General features: G+C 39.7%; 31 non-coding genes across 31 annotated transcripts; all 31 read left to right on the top strand.

Moving 5' to 3' along the window:
- The first annotated feature begins 130 nt into the window (after nucleotides 1-130).
- Trnad-guc (transfer RNA aspartic acid (anticodon GUC)) lies at nucleotides 131-202 on the top strand. Its single transcript has one exon. It is a non-coding gene; the product is annotated as a tRNA-Asp (tRNA).
- A 263-nt stretch (nucleotides 203-465) lies between these two features.
- On the top strand, nucleotides 466-537 carry Trnad-guc (transfer RNA aspartic acid (anticodon GUC)). Its single transcript has one exon. It is a non-coding gene; the product is annotated as a tRNA-Asp (tRNA).
- A 263-nt stretch (nucleotides 538-800) lies between these two features.
- On the top strand, nucleotides 801-872 carry Trnay-gua (transfer RNA tyrosine (anticodon GUA)). Its single transcript has one exon. It is a non-coding gene; the product is annotated as a tRNA-Tyr (tRNA).
- A 263-nt stretch (nucleotides 873-1,135) lies between these two features.
- On the top strand, nucleotides 1,136-1,207 carry Trnad-guc (transfer RNA aspartic acid (anticodon GUC)). The gene has a single exon. It is a non-coding gene; the product is annotated as a tRNA-Asp (tRNA).
- Nucleotides 1,208-1,469: 262 nt separating this feature from the next.
- On the top strand, nucleotides 1,470-1,541 carry Trnad-guc (transfer RNA aspartic acid (anticodon GUC)). Its single transcript has one exon. It is a non-coding gene; the product is annotated as a tRNA-Asp (tRNA).
- Nucleotides 1,542-1,804: 263 nt separating this feature from the next.
- On the top strand, nucleotides 1,805-1,876 carry Trnad-guc (transfer RNA aspartic acid (anticodon GUC)). The gene has a single exon. It is a non-coding gene; the product is annotated as a tRNA-Asp (tRNA).
- Nucleotides 1,877-2,139: 263 nt separating this feature from the next.
- Trnad-guc (transfer RNA aspartic acid (anticodon GUC)) lies at nucleotides 2,140-2,211 on the top strand. The gene has a single exon. It is a non-coding gene; the product is annotated as a tRNA-Asp (tRNA).
- A 263-nt stretch (nucleotides 2,212-2,474) lies between these two features.
- Trnad-guc (transfer RNA aspartic acid (anticodon GUC)) lies at nucleotides 2,475-2,546 on the top strand. Its single transcript has one exon. It is a non-coding gene; the product is annotated as a tRNA-Asp (tRNA).
- A 262-nt stretch (nucleotides 2,547-2,808) lies between these two features.
- On the top strand, nucleotides 2,809-2,880 carry Trnad-guc (transfer RNA aspartic acid (anticodon GUC)). Its single transcript has one exon. It is a non-coding gene; the product is annotated as a tRNA-Asp (tRNA).
- Nucleotides 2,881-3,143: 263 nt separating this feature from the next.
- Nucleotides 3,144-3,215, top strand: Trnad-guc (transfer RNA aspartic acid (anticodon GUC)). The gene has a single exon. It is a non-coding gene; the product is annotated as a tRNA-Asp (tRNA).
- A 589-nt stretch (nucleotides 3,216-3,804) lies between these two features.
- Nucleotides 3,805-3,876, top strand: Trnad-guc (transfer RNA aspartic acid (anticodon GUC)). Its single transcript has one exon. It is a non-coding gene; the product is annotated as a tRNA-Asp (tRNA).
- A 256-nt stretch (nucleotides 3,877-4,132) lies between these two features.
- On the top strand, nucleotides 4,133-4,204 carry Trnad-guc (transfer RNA aspartic acid (anticodon GUC)). Its single transcript has one exon. It is a non-coding gene; the product is annotated as a tRNA-Asp (tRNA).
- Nucleotides 4,205-5,139: 935 nt separating this feature from the next.
- Nucleotides 5,140-5,211, top strand: Trnad-guc (transfer RNA aspartic acid (anticodon GUC)). Its single transcript has one exon. It is a non-coding gene; the product is annotated as a tRNA-Asp (tRNA).
- A 263-nt stretch (nucleotides 5,212-5,474) lies between these two features.
- Nucleotides 5,475-5,546, top strand: Trnad-guc (transfer RNA aspartic acid (anticodon GUC)). The gene has a single exon. It is a non-coding gene; the product is annotated as a tRNA-Asp (tRNA).
- A 599-nt stretch (nucleotides 5,547-6,145) lies between these two features.
- Nucleotides 6,146-6,217, top strand: Trnad-guc (transfer RNA aspartic acid (anticodon GUC)). The gene has a single exon. It is a non-coding gene; the product is annotated as a tRNA-Asp (tRNA).
- Nucleotides 6,218-6,480: 263 nt separating this feature from the next.
- On the top strand, nucleotides 6,481-6,552 carry Trnad-guc (transfer RNA aspartic acid (anticodon GUC)). The gene has a single exon. It is a non-coding gene; the product is annotated as a tRNA-Asp (tRNA).
- A 263-nt stretch (nucleotides 6,553-6,815) lies between these two features.
- On the top strand, nucleotides 6,816-6,887 carry Trnav-gac (transfer RNA valine (anticodon GAC)). The gene has a single exon. It is a non-coding gene; the product is annotated as a tRNA-Val (tRNA).
- A 264-nt stretch (nucleotides 6,888-7,151) lies between these two features.
- On the top strand, nucleotides 7,152-7,223 carry Trnad-guc (transfer RNA aspartic acid (anticodon GUC)). The gene has a single exon. It is a non-coding gene; the product is annotated as a tRNA-Asp (tRNA).
- A 263-nt stretch (nucleotides 7,224-7,486) lies between these two features.
- Nucleotides 7,487-7,558, top strand: Trnad-guc (transfer RNA aspartic acid (anticodon GUC)). Its single transcript has one exon. It is a non-coding gene; the product is annotated as a tRNA-Asp (tRNA).
- Nucleotides 7,559-7,821: 263 nt separating this feature from the next.
- On the top strand, nucleotides 7,822-7,893 carry Trnad-guc (transfer RNA aspartic acid (anticodon GUC)). The gene has a single exon. It is a non-coding gene; the product is annotated as a tRNA-Asp (tRNA).
- Nucleotides 7,894-8,156: 263 nt separating this feature from the next.
- On the top strand, nucleotides 8,157-8,228 carry Trnad-guc (transfer RNA aspartic acid (anticodon GUC)). Its single transcript has one exon. It is a non-coding gene; the product is annotated as a tRNA-Asp (tRNA).
- A 598-nt stretch (nucleotides 8,229-8,826) lies between these two features.
- On the top strand, nucleotides 8,827-8,898 carry Trnad-guc (transfer RNA aspartic acid (anticodon GUC)). The gene has a single exon. It is a non-coding gene; the product is annotated as a tRNA-Asp (tRNA).
- Nucleotides 8,899-9,161: 263 nt separating this feature from the next.
- Trnad-guc (transfer RNA aspartic acid (anticodon GUC)) lies at nucleotides 9,162-9,233 on the top strand. Its single transcript has one exon. It is a non-coding gene; the product is annotated as a tRNA-Asp (tRNA).
- A 263-nt stretch (nucleotides 9,234-9,496) lies between these two features.
- Nucleotides 9,497-9,568, top strand: Trnad-guc (transfer RNA aspartic acid (anticodon GUC)). Its single transcript has one exon. It is a non-coding gene; the product is annotated as a tRNA-Asp (tRNA).
- A 264-nt stretch (nucleotides 9,569-9,832) lies between these two features.
- Nucleotides 9,833-9,904, top strand: Trnad-guc (transfer RNA aspartic acid (anticodon GUC)). Its single transcript has one exon. It is a non-coding gene; the product is annotated as a tRNA-Asp (tRNA).
- Nucleotides 9,905-10,167: 263 nt separating this feature from the next.
- Nucleotides 10,168-10,239, top strand: Trnad-guc (transfer RNA aspartic acid (anticodon GUC)). Its single transcript has one exon. It is a non-coding gene; the product is annotated as a tRNA-Asp (tRNA).
- Nucleotides 10,240-10,502: 263 nt separating this feature from the next.
- On the top strand, nucleotides 10,503-10,574 carry Trnad-guc (transfer RNA aspartic acid (anticodon GUC)). Its single transcript has one exon. It is a non-coding gene; the product is annotated as a tRNA-Asp (tRNA).
- Nucleotides 10,575-11,171: 597 nt separating this feature from the next.
- On the top strand, nucleotides 11,172-11,243 carry Trnad-guc (transfer RNA aspartic acid (anticodon GUC)). The gene has a single exon. It is a non-coding gene; the product is annotated as a tRNA-Asp (tRNA).
- Nucleotides 11,244-11,506: 263 nt separating this feature from the next.
- Trnad-guc (transfer RNA aspartic acid (anticodon GUC)) lies at nucleotides 11,507-11,578 on the top strand. The gene has a single exon. It is a non-coding gene; the product is annotated as a tRNA-Asp (tRNA).
- Nucleotides 11,579-11,840: 262 nt separating this feature from the next.
- Nucleotides 11,841-11,912, top strand: Trnad-guc (transfer RNA aspartic acid (anticodon GUC)). Its single transcript has one exon. It is a non-coding gene; the product is annotated as a tRNA-Asp (tRNA).
- Nucleotides 11,913-12,175: 263 nt separating this feature from the next.
- Trnad-guc (transfer RNA aspartic acid (anticodon GUC)) lies at nucleotides 12,176-12,247 on the top strand. Its single transcript has one exon. It is a non-coding gene; the product is annotated as a tRNA-Asp (tRNA).
- Nucleotides 12,248-12,500: the final 253 nt, after the last annotated feature.

Below are 12,500 nucleotides of genomic sequence, written 5' to 3' on the forward strand. Positions count from 1 at the left end.
GCTTGGATGTTTTTATGCGTCTATGTTTACAAATGTTAAAGAAAACGCCGCCGCCATTTGCATTTTGTGGCAGCTTATTTTTGAAATCTGTTTAAGTTTAGCGCATTATTAGAGTAGGTTAATATCCGAATCCTCGGTAGTATAGTGGTAAGTATCCCCGCCTGTCACGCGGGAGACCGGGGTTCAATTCCCCGCCGGGGAGGATTTTTTATCTTTCTACTTCTACTAATCTAACTGGACTTTGTAACTGGATGTTGTGGACAGATGTGTTTCTGCAAAAAACTAGCTTTTCAAACATTTACTTGAATTTTCCTCATACCCATCGTAAACTTCGTGCTTGGATGTTTTTATGCGTCTATGTTTACAAATGTTAAAGAAAACGCCGCCGCCATTTGCTTTTTGTGGCAGCTTATTTTTGAAATCTGTTTAAGTTTAGCGCATTATTAGATTACGTGCATATCCGAATCCTCGGTAGTATAGTGGTAAGTATCCCCGCCTGTCACGCGGGAGACCGGGGTTCAATTCCCCGCCGGGGAGGATTTTTTATCTTTCTACTTCTACTAATCTAACTGGACTTTGTAACTGGATGTTGTGGAAAGATGTGTTTCTGCAAAAAACTCGTGTTTCAAATATTCACTTGAATTTTCCTCATACCCATCGTAAACTTCGTGCTTGGATGTATTTATGCGTCTATGTTTACAAATGTTAAAGAAAACGCAGCCGCCATTTGCTTTTTGTGGCAGCTTATTTTTGAAATCTGTTTAAGTTTAGCGCATTATTAGAGTAGGTAAATATCCGACTCCTCGGTAGTATAGTGGTAAGTATCCCCGCCTGTAACGCGGGAGACCGGGGGTCAATTCCCCGCCGGGGAGGATTTTTTATCTTTCTACTTCTACTAATCTAACTGGACTTTGTAACTGGATGTTTTGTAAAGATGTGTTTCTGCAAAAAACTAGTTTGTAAAATATTCACTTGAATTTTCCTCATACCCATCGTAAACTTCGTGCTTGGATGTTTTTATGCGTCTATGTTTACAAATGTTAAAGAAAACGCCGCCGCCATTTGCTTTTTGTGGCAGCTTATTTTTGAAATCTGTTTAAGTGTAGCGCATTATTACAGTAGGTAAATATCCGAATCCTCGGTAGTATAGTGGTAAGTATCCCCGCCTGTCACGCGGGAGACCGGGGTTCAATTCCCTGCCGGGGAGGATTTTTTATCTTTCTACTTCTACTAATCTATCTGGACTTTGTAACTGGATGTTGTGGAAAGATGTATTTCTGTAAAAAACTAGCTTTTCAAACATTAACTTGAATTTTCCTCATACCCATCGTAAACTTCGTGCTTGGATGTTTTTATGCGTCTATGTTTACAAATTTAAAAGAAAACGACGCCGCCATTTGCTTTTTGTGGCAGCTTTTTTTTGAAATCTGTTTAAGTTTAGCGCATTATAGAGTAGGTAAATATCCGAATCCTCGGTAGTATAGTGGTGAGTATCCCCGCCTGTCACGCGGGAGACCGGGGTTCAATTCCCCGCCGGGTAGGATTTTTTATCTTTCTACTTCTACTAATCTAACTGGACTTTGTAACTGGATGTTGTGGACAGATGTGTTTCTGCAAAAAAAATGCTTTTCAAACATTAACTTTAATTTTCCTCATACCCATCGTAAACTTCGTGCTTGGATGTTTTTATGCGTCTATGTTTACAAATGTTAAAGAAAACGCCGCCGCCATTTGCTTTTTGTGGCAGCTTATTTTTGAAATCTGTTTAAGTTCAGCGCATTCTTAGAGTAGGTAAATATCCGAATCCTCGGTAGTATAGTGGTAAGTATCCCCGCCTGTCACGCGTGAGACCGGGGTTCAATTCCCCGCCGGGGAGGATTTTTTATCTTTCTACTTCTACTAATCTAACTGGACTTTGTAACTGGATGTTGTGGAAAGATGTGTTTCTGCAAAAAACTAGCTTTTCAAACATTAACTTGAATTTTCCTCATACCCATCGTAAACTTCGTGCTTGGATGTTTGTATGCGTCTATGTTTACAAATGTTAAAGATAACGCCGCCGCCATTTGCTTTTTGTGGCAGCTTATTTTTGAAATCTGTTTAAGTTCAGCGCATTATTAGAGTAGGTAAATATCCGAATCCTCGGTAGTATAGTGGTAAGTATCCCCGCCTGTCACGCGGGAGACCGGGGTTCAATTCACCGCCGGGGAGGATTTTTTATCTTTCTACTTCTACTAATCTAACTGGACTTTGTAACTGGATGTTGTGGAAAGATGTGTTTCTGCAAAAAACTAGTTTGTCAAATATTCACTTGAATTTTCCTCATACCCATCGTAAACTTCGTGCTTGGATGTTTTTATGCGTCTATGTTTACAAATGTTAAAGAAAACGCCGCCGCCATTTGCTTTTTGTGGCAGCTTATTTTTGAAATCTGTTTAAGTTTAGCGCATTATTAGAGTAGGTAAATATCCGGATCCTCGGTAGTATAGTGGTAAGTATCCCCGCCTGTCACGCGGGAGACCGGGGTTCAATTCCCCGCCGGGGAGGATTTTTTATCTATCGACTTCTACTAATCTTACTGGACTTTGTAACTGGATGTTGTGGACAGATGTGTTTCTGCAAAAAACTAGTTTTCAAACATTAACTTGAATTTTCCTCATACCCATCGTAAACTTCGTGCTTGGATGTATTTATGCGTCTATGTTTACAAATGTTAAAGAAAACGCCGCCGCCATTTGCTTTTTGTGGCAGTTTATTTTTTAAATCTGTTTAAGTTTAGCGCATTATTAGAGTAGGTAAATATCCGAATCCTCGTTAGTATAGTGGTAAGTATCCCCGCCTGTCACGCGGGAGACCGGGGTTCAATTCCCCGCCGGGGAGGATATTTTATCTTTCTTCTTCTACTAATCTAAATGGACTTTGTAACTGGATGTTGTGGAAAGATGTGTTTCTGCAAAAAACTCGTGTTTCAAATATTCACTTGAATTTTCCTCATACCCATCGTAAACTTCGTGCTTGGATGTTTTTATGCGTCTATGTTTACAAATGTTAAAGAAAACGCCGCCGCCATTTGCTTTTTGTGGCAGCTTATTTTTGAAATCTGTTTAAGTTTAGCGCATTATTAGAGTAGGTAAATATCCGAATCCTCGGTAGTATAGTGGTAAGTATCCCTGCCTGTCACGCGGGAGACCGGGGTTCAATTCCCCGCCGGGGAGGATTTTTTATCTTTCTACTTCTACTAATCTATCTGGACTTTGTAACTGGATGTTGTGGAAAGATGTGTTTCTGCAAAAAACTAGTTTTCAAACATTAACTTGAATTTTCCTCATACCCATCGTAAACTTCGTGCTTGGATGTTTTTATGCGTCTATGTTTACAAATGTTAAAGAAAACGCCGCCGCCATTTGCTTTTTGTGGCAGCTTATTTTTGAAATCTGTTTAAGTTTAGCGCATTATTAGAGTAGGTAAATATCCGAATACTCGGTAGTATAGTGGTAAGTATCCCCGACTGTAACGCGGGAGACCGGGTTTCAATTCCCCGCCGGGGAGGATTTTTTATCTTTCTACTTCTACTAATCCAACTGGACTTTGTAACTGGATGTTGTGGAAAAATGTGTTTCTGCAAAAAACTAGCTTTTCAAACATTAACTTGAATTTTCCTCATACCCATCGTAAAATTCGTGCGTGGATGTTTTTATACGTCTATGTTTACAAATGTTAAAGAAAACGCCGCCGCCATTTGCTTTTTGTGGCAGCTTATTTTTGAAATCTGTTTAAGTTTAGCGCATTATTAGAGTATCCGAATCCTCGGTAGTATAGTGGTAAGTATCCCCGCCTGTCACGCGGGAGACCGGGGTTCAATTCCCCGCCGGGGAGTATTTGTTATCTTTCTAATGGTTCTAATCTAACTCGACTTTGTAACTGAATGTTGTGGAAAGATGTGTTTCCGCAAAAAACTAGCTTTTATAAACATTAACTTGAATTTTCCTCATACCCATCGTAAACTTCGTGCTTGGATGTTTTTATGCGTCTATGTTTACAAATGTTAAAGAAAACGCCGCCGCCATTTGCTTTTTGTGGCAGCTTATTTTTGAAATCTGTTTAAGTTTAGCGCATTATTAGAGAATCCGAATCCTCGGTAGTATAGTGGTAAGTATCCCCGCCTGTCACGCGGGAGACCGGGGTTCAATTCCCCGCCGGGGAGGATTTTTTTATCTTTCTACTTCTACAAATCTAACTGGACTTTGTAACTGGATGTTGTGGAAAGATGTGTTTCTGCAAAAAACTAGCTTTTCAAACATTAACTTGAATTTTCCTCATACCCATCGTAAACTTCGTGCTTGGATGTTTTTATGCGTCTATGTTTACAAATGTAAAAGAAAACGCCGCCGCCATTTGCTTTTTGTGGCGGCTTATTTTTGAAATCTGTTTAAGTTTAGCGCATTATTAGAGTAGGTAAATATCCGAATCCTCTGTAGTATAGTGGTAAGTATCCTCGCTTGTCACGCGGGAGACCGAGGTTCAATTCCCCGCCGGGGAGGATTTTTTTATCTTTCTACTTCTACTAATCTAACTGGACTTTGTAACTGGATGTTGTGGAAAGATGTGTTTCTGCAAAAAACTAGCTTTTCAAACATTAACTTGAATTTTCCTCATACCCATCGTAAACTTCGTGCTTGGATGTTTTTATGCGTCTATGTTTACAAATGTTAAAGAAAACGCCGCCGCCATTTGCTTTTTGTGGCAGCTTATTTTTGAAATCTGTTTAAGTTTAGCGCATTATTAGAGTAGGTAACTATCCGAATCTTCGGTAGTATAGTGGTAAGTATCCCCGCCTGTCACGCGGGAGCCCGGGTTCAATTCCCCGCCGGGGAGGATTTTTTTATCTTTCTACTTCTACTAATCTAACTGGACTTTGTAACTGGATGTTGTGGAAAGATGTGTTTCTGCAAAAAACTAGCTTTTCAAACATTAACTTGAATTTTCCTCATACCCATCGTAAACTTCGTGCTTGGATGTTTTTATGCGTCTATGTTTACAAATGTTAAAGAAAACGCCGCCGCCATTTGCTTTTTGTGGCAGCTTATTTTTGAAATCTGTTTAAGTTTAGCGCATTATTAGAGTAGGTAAATATCCGAAACCTCGGTAGTATAGTGGTAAGTATCCCCGCCTGTCACGCGGGAGACCGGGGTTCAATTCCCCGCCGGGGAGGATTTTTTATCTTTCTACTTCTACTAATCTAACTGGACTTTGTAACTGGATGTTGTGGAAAGATGTGTTTCTGCAAAAAACTAGCTTTTCAAACATTTACTTGAATTTTCCTCATACCCATCGTAAACTTCGTACTTGGATGTTTTTATGCGTCTATGTTTACAAATGTTAAAGAAAACGCCGCCGCCATTTGCTTTTTGTGGCAGCTTATTTTTGAAATCTGTTTAAGTTTAGCGCATTATTAGAGTAGGTAAATATCCGAATCCTCGGTAGTATAGTGGTAAGTATCCCCGCCTGTCACGCGGGAGACCGGGGTTCAATTCCCCGCCGGGGAGGATTTTTTATCTTTCTACTTCTACTAATCTAACTGGACTTTGTAACTGGATGTTGTGGAAAGATGTGTTTCTGACAAAAAACTAGCTTTTCAAACATTAACTTGAATTTTCCTCATACCCATCGTAAACTTCGTGCTTGGATGTTTTTATGCGTCTATGTTTACAAATGTTAAAGAAAACGCCGCCGCCATTTGCTTTTTGTGGCAGCTTATTTTTGAAATCTGTTTAAGTTTAGCGCATTATTAGAGTAGGTAACTATCCGAATCTTCGGTAGTATAGTGGTAAGTATCCCCGCCTGTCACGCGGGAGCCCGGGTTCAATTCCCCGCCGGGGAGGATTTTTTTATCTTTCTATTTCTACTAATCTAACTGGACTTTGTAACTGGATGTTGTGGAAAGATGTGTTTCTGCAAAAAACTAGCTTTTCAAACATTAACTTGAATTTTCCTCATACCCATCGTAAACTTCGTGCTTTGATGTTTTTATGCGTCTATGTTTACAAATGTTAAAGAAAACGCCGCCGCCATTTGCTTTTTGTGGCAGCTTATTTTTGAAATCTGTTTAAGTTTAGCGCATTATTAGAGTAGGTAAATATCCCAAACCTCGGTAGTATAGTGGTAAGTATCCCCGCCTGTCACGCGGGAGACCGGGGTTCAATTCCCCGCCGGGGAGGATTTTTTATCTTTCTACTTCTACTAATCTTACTGGACTTTGTAACTGGATGTTGTGGAAAGATGTGTTTCTGCAAAAAACTAGCTTTTCAAGCATTAACCTGAATTTTCCTCATACCCATCGTAAACTTCGTGCTTGGATGTTTTTATGCGTCTATGTTTACAAATGTTAAAGAAAACGCCGCCGCCATTTGCTTTTTGTGGCAGCTTATTTTTGATATCTGTTTAAGGTTAGCGCATTATTAGAGTAGGTAACTATCCGAATCCTCGGTAGTATAGTGGTAAGTATCCCCGCCTGTCACGCGGGAGACCGGGGTTCAATTCCCCGCCGGGGAGGATTTGTTATCTTTCTACTTCTACTAATCTAACTGGACTTTGTAACTGGATGTTGTGGAAAGATGTGTTTCTGCAAAAAACTAGCTTTTCAAACATTTACTTGAATTTTCCTCATACCCATCGTAAACTTCGTACTTGGATGTTTTTATGCGTCTATGTTTACAAATGTTAAAGAAAACGCCGCCGCCATTTGCTTTTTGTGGCAGCTTATTTTTGAAATCTGTTTAAGTTTAGCGCATTATTAGAGTAGGTAAATATCCGAATCCTCGGTAGTATAGTGGTAAGTATCCCCGCCTGACACGCGGGAGACCGGGGTTCAATTCCCCGCCGGGGAGGATTTTTTATCTTTCTACTTCTACTAATCTAACTGGACTTTGTAACTGGATGTTGTGGAAAGATGTGTTTCTGACAAAAAACTAGCTTTTCAAACATTAACTTGAATTTTCCTCATACCCATCGTAAACTTCGTGCTTGGATGTTTTTATGCGTCTATGTTTACAAATGTTACAGAAAACGCCGCCGCCATTTGCTTTTTGTGGCAGCTTATTTTTTAAATCTGTTTAAGTTCAGCGCATTATTAGAGTAGGTAAATATCCGAATCCTCGGTAGTATAGTGGTAAGTATCCCCGCCTGTCACGCTGGAGACCGGGGTTCAATTCCCCGCCGGGGAGGATTTTTTATCTTTCTACTTCTACTAATCTTACTGGACTTTGTAACTGGATGTTGTGGAAAGATGTGTTTCTGCAAAAAACTAGCTTTTCAAACATTAACTTGAATTTTCCTCATACCCATCGTAAACTTCGTGCTTGGATGTTTTTATGCGTCTATGTTTACAAATGTTAAAGAAAACGCCGCCGCCATTTGCTTTTTGTGGCAGCTTATTTTTGAAATCTGTTTAAGTTTAGCGCATTATTAGAGTAGGTAAATATCCGAATCCTCGGTAGTATAGTGGTAAGTATCCCCGCCTGTCACGCTGGAGACCGGGGTTCAATTCCCCGCCGGGGAGGATTTTTTATCTTTCTACTTCTACTAATCTTACTGGACTTTGTAACTGGATGTTGTGGAAAGATGTGTTTCTGCAAAAAACTAGCTTTTCAAACATCAACTTGAATTTTTCTCATACCCATCGTAAACTTCGTGCTTGGATGTTTTTATGCGTCTATGTTTACAAATGTTAAAGAAAACGCTGCCGCCATTTGCTTTTTGTGGCAGCTTATTTTTGAAATCTGTGTAAGGTTAGCGCATTATTAGAGTAGGTAAATATCCGAATCCTCGGTAGTATAGTGGTAAGTATCCCCGCCTGTCGCGCGGGAGACCGGGGTTCAATTCCCCGCCGGGGAGGATTTTTTATCTTTCTACTTCTACTAATCTAAATGGACTTTGTAAATGGATGTTGTGGAAAGATGTGTTTCTGCAAAGAACTAGCTTTTCAAACATTAACTTGAATTTTCCTCATACCCATCGTAAAGTTCGTGCATTGATGTTTTTATGCGTCTATGTTTACAAATGTTAAAGAAAACGCCGCCGCCATTTGCTTTTTGTGGCAGCTTGTTTTTGAAATCTATTTAAGTTTAGCGCATTATTAGAGTAGGTAAATATCCGAAACCTCGGTAGTATAGTGGTAAGTATCCCCGCCTGTCACGCGGGAGACCGGGGTTCAATTCCCCGCCGGGGAGGATTTTTTTTATCTTTCTACTTCTACTAATCTTACTGGACTTTGTAACTGGATGTTGTGGAAAGATGTGTTTCTGCAAAAAACTAGCTTTTCAAACATCAACTTGAATTTTTCTCATACCCATCGTAAACTTCGTGCTTGGATGTTTTTATGCGTCTATGTTTACAAATTTAAAAGAAAACGCCGCCGCCATTTGCTTTTTGTGGCAGCTTTTTTTTGAAATCTGTTTAAGTTTAGCGCATTATAGAGTAGGTAAATATCCGAATCCTCGGTAGTATAGTGGTAAGTATCCCCGCCTGTCACGCGGTAGACCAGGGTTCAATTCCCCGCCGGGGAGGATTTTTTATCTTTCTACTTCTACTAATCTAACTGGACTTTGTAACTGGATGTTGTGGACAGATGTGTTTCTGCAAAAAACTAGTTTTCAAACATTAACTTGAATTTTCCTCATACCCATCGGAAACTTCGTACTTGGATGTATTTATGCGTCTATGTTTACAAATGTTAAAGAAAACGCCGCCGCCATTTGCTTTTTGTGGCAGCTTATTTTTGAAATCTGTTTAAGTTTAGCGCATTATTAGAGTAGGTAAATATCCGAAACCTCGGTAGTATAGTGGTAAGTATCCCCGCCTGTCACGCGGGAGACCGGGGTTCAATTCCCCGCCGGGGAGGATTTTTTATCTTTCTACTTCTACTAATCTTACTGGACTTTGTAACTGGATGTTGTGGAAAGATGTGTTTCTTCAAAAAACTAGCTTTTCAAATATTAACTTGAATTTTCCTCATACTCATCGTAAACTTCGTGCTTGGATGTTTTTATGCGTCTATGTTTACAAATGTTAAAGAAAACGCCGCCGCCATTTGCTTTTTGTGGCAGCTTATTTTTGAAATCTGTTTAAGGTTAGCGCATTATTAGAGTAGGTAAATATCCGAATCCTCGGTAGTATAGTGGTAAGTATCCCCGCCTGTCGCGCGGGAGACCGGGGTTCAATTCCCCGCCGGGGAGGATTTTTTATCTTTCTACTTCTACTAATCTAAATGGACTTTGTAAATGGATGTTGTGGAAAGATGTGTTTCTGCAAAAAACTAGCTTTTCAAACATTTACTTGAATTTTCCTCATACCCATCGTAAACTTCGTGCATTGATGTTTTTATGCGTCTATGTTTACAAATGTTAAAGAAAACGCCGCCGCCATTTGCTTTTTGTGGCAGCTTTTTTTTGAAATCTGTTTAAGTTTAGCGCATTATTAGAGTAGGTAAATATCCGAAACCTCGGTAGTATAGTGGTAAGTATCCCCGCCTGTCACGCGGGAGACCGGGGTTCAATTCCCCGCCGGGGAGGATTTTTTTATCTTTCTACTTCTACTAATCTTACTGGACTTTGTAACTGGATGTTGTGGAAAGATGTGTTTCTGCAAAAAACTAGCTTTTCAAACATCAACTTTAATTTTTCTCATACCCATCGTAAACTTCGTGCTTGGATGTTTTTATGCGTCTATGTTTACAAATTTAAAAGAAAACGCCGCCGCCATTTGCTTTTTGTGGCAGCTTTTTTTTGAAATCTGTTTAAGTTTAGCGCATTATTAGAGTAGGTAAATATCCGAATCCTCGGTAGTATAGTGGTAAGTATCCCCGCCTGTCACGCTGGAGACCGGGGTTCAATTCCCCGCCGGGGAGGATTTTTTATCTTTCTACTTCTACTAATCTTACTGGACTTTGTAACTGGATGTTGTGGAAAGATGTGTTTCTGCAAAAAACTAGCTTTTCAAACATCAACTTGAATTTTCCTCATACCCATCGTAAACTTCGTGCTTGGATGTTTTTATGCGTCTATGTTTACAAATGTTAAAGAAAACGCTGCCGCCATTTGCTTTTTGTGGCAGCTTATTTTTGAAATCTGTGTAAGGTTAGCGCATTATTAGAGTAGGTAAATATCCGAATCCTCGGTAGTATAGTGGTAAGTATCCCCGCCTGTCGCGCGGGAGACCGGGGTTCAATTCCCCGCCGGGGAGGATTTTTTATCTTTCTACTTCTACTAATCTAAATGGACTTTGTAAATGGATGTTGTGGAAAGATGTGTTTCTGCAAAAAACTAGCTTTTCAAACATTAACTTGAATTTTCCTCATACCCATCGTAAACTTCGTGCATTGATGTTTTTATGCGTCTATGTTTACAAATGTTAAAGAAAACGCCGCCGCCATTTGCTTTTTGTGGCAGCTTGTTTTTGAAATCTGTTTAAGTTTAGCGCATTATTAGAGTAGGTAAATATCCGAAACCTCGGTAGTATAGTGGTAAGTATCCCCGCCTGTCACGCGGGAGACCGGGGTTCAATTCCCCGCCGGGGAGGATTTTTTTATCTTTCTACTTCTACTAATCTTACTGGACTTTGTAACTGGATGTTGTGGAAAGAAGTGTTTCTGCAAAAAACTAGCTTTTCAAACATCAACTTGAATTTTTCTCATACCCATCGTAAACTTCGTGCTTGGATGTTTTTATGCGTCTATGTTTACAAATTTAAAAGAAAACGCCGCCGCCATTTGCTTTTTGTGGCAGCTTTTTTTTGAAATCTGTTTAAGTTTAGCGCATTATAGAGTAGGTAAATATCCGAATCCTCGGTAGTATAGTGGTAAGTATCCCCGCCTGTCACGCGGTAGACCAGGGTTCAATTCCCCGCCGTGGAGGATTTTTTATCTTTCTACTTCTAGTAATCTAACTGGACTTTGTAACTGGATGTTGTGGACAGATGTGTTTCTGCAAAAAACTAGTTTTCAAACATTAACTTGAATTTTCCTCATACCCATCGTAAACTTCGTACTTGGATGTATTTATGCGTCTATGTTTACAAATGTTAAAGAAAACGCCGCCGCCATTTGCTTTTTGTGGCAGCTTATTTTTGAAATCGGTTTAAGTTTAGCGCATTATTAGAGTAGGTAAATATCCGAAACCTCGGTAGTATAGTGGTAAGTATCCCCGCCTGTCACGCGGGAGACCGGGGTTCAATTCCCCGCCGGGGAGGATTTTTTATCTTTCTACTTCTACTAATCTTACTGGACTTTGTAACTGGATGTTGTGGAAAGATGTGTTTCTTCAAAAAACTAGCTTTTCAAATATTAACTTGAATTTTCCTCATACCCATCGTAAACTTCGTGCTTGGATGTTTTTATGCGTCTATGTTTACAAATGTTAAAGAAAACGCCGCCGCCATTTGCTTTTTGTGGCAGCTTATTTTTGAAATCTGTTTAAGGTTAGCGCATTATTAGAGTAGGTAAATATCCGAATCCTCGGTAGTATAGTGGTAAGTATCCCCGCCTGTCGCGCGGGAGACCGGGGTTCAATTCCCCGCCGGGGAGGATTTTTTATCTTTCTACTTCTACTAATCTAAATGGACTTTGTAAATGGATGTTGTGGAAAGATGTGTTTCTGCAAAAAACTAGCTTTTCAAACATTTACTTGAATTTTCCTCATACCCATCGTAAACTTCGTGCATTGATGTTTTTATGCGTCTATGTTTACAAATGTTAAAGAAAACGCCGCCGCCATTTGCTTTTTGTGGCAGCTTTTTTTTGAAATCTGTTTAAGTTTAGCGCATTATAGAGTAGGTAAATATCCGAATCCTCGGTAGTATAGTGGTAAGTATCCCCGCCTGTCACGCTGGAGACCGGGGTTCAATTCCCCGCCGGGGAGGATTTTTTATCTTTCTACTTCTACTAATCTAACTGGACTTTGTAACTGGATGTTGGTGAAAGATGTGTTTCTGCAAAAAACTAGTTTTTCAAATATTCACTTGAATTTTCCTCATACCCATCGTAAACTTCGTGCTTGGATGTTTTTATGCGTCTATGTTTACAAATGTTAAAGAAAACGCCGCCGCCATTTGCTTTTTGTGGCAGCTTATTTTTGAAATCTGTTTAAGTTTAGCGCATTATTAGAGTAGGTAAATATCCGAATCCTCGGTAGTATAGTGGTAAGTATCCCCGCCTGTCACGCGGGAGACCGGGGTTCAATTCCCCGCCGGGGAGGATTTTTTATCTTTCTACTTCTACTAATCTATCTGGACTTTGTAACTGGATGTTGTGGAAAGATGTGTTTCTGCAAAAAACTAGCTTTTCAAACATTAACTTGAATTTTCCTCATACCCATCGTAAACTTCGTGCTTGGATGTTTGTATGCGTCTATGTTTACAAATGTTAAAGAAAACGCCGCCGCCATTTGCTTTTTGTGGCAGCTTATTTTTGAAATCTGTTTAAGTTTAGCGCATTATTAGAGTAGGTA

This window comes from Euprymna scolopes, chromosome 19 (assembly GCF_053919585.1).
Source record: "Euprymna scolopes isolate OS-2025 chromosome 19, ASM5391958v1, whole genome shotgun sequence".
In the NCBI taxonomy this organism is placed as follows: domain Eukaryota; kingdom Metazoa; phylum Mollusca; class Cephalopoda; order Sepiida; family Sepiolidae; genus Euprymna; species Euprymna scolopes.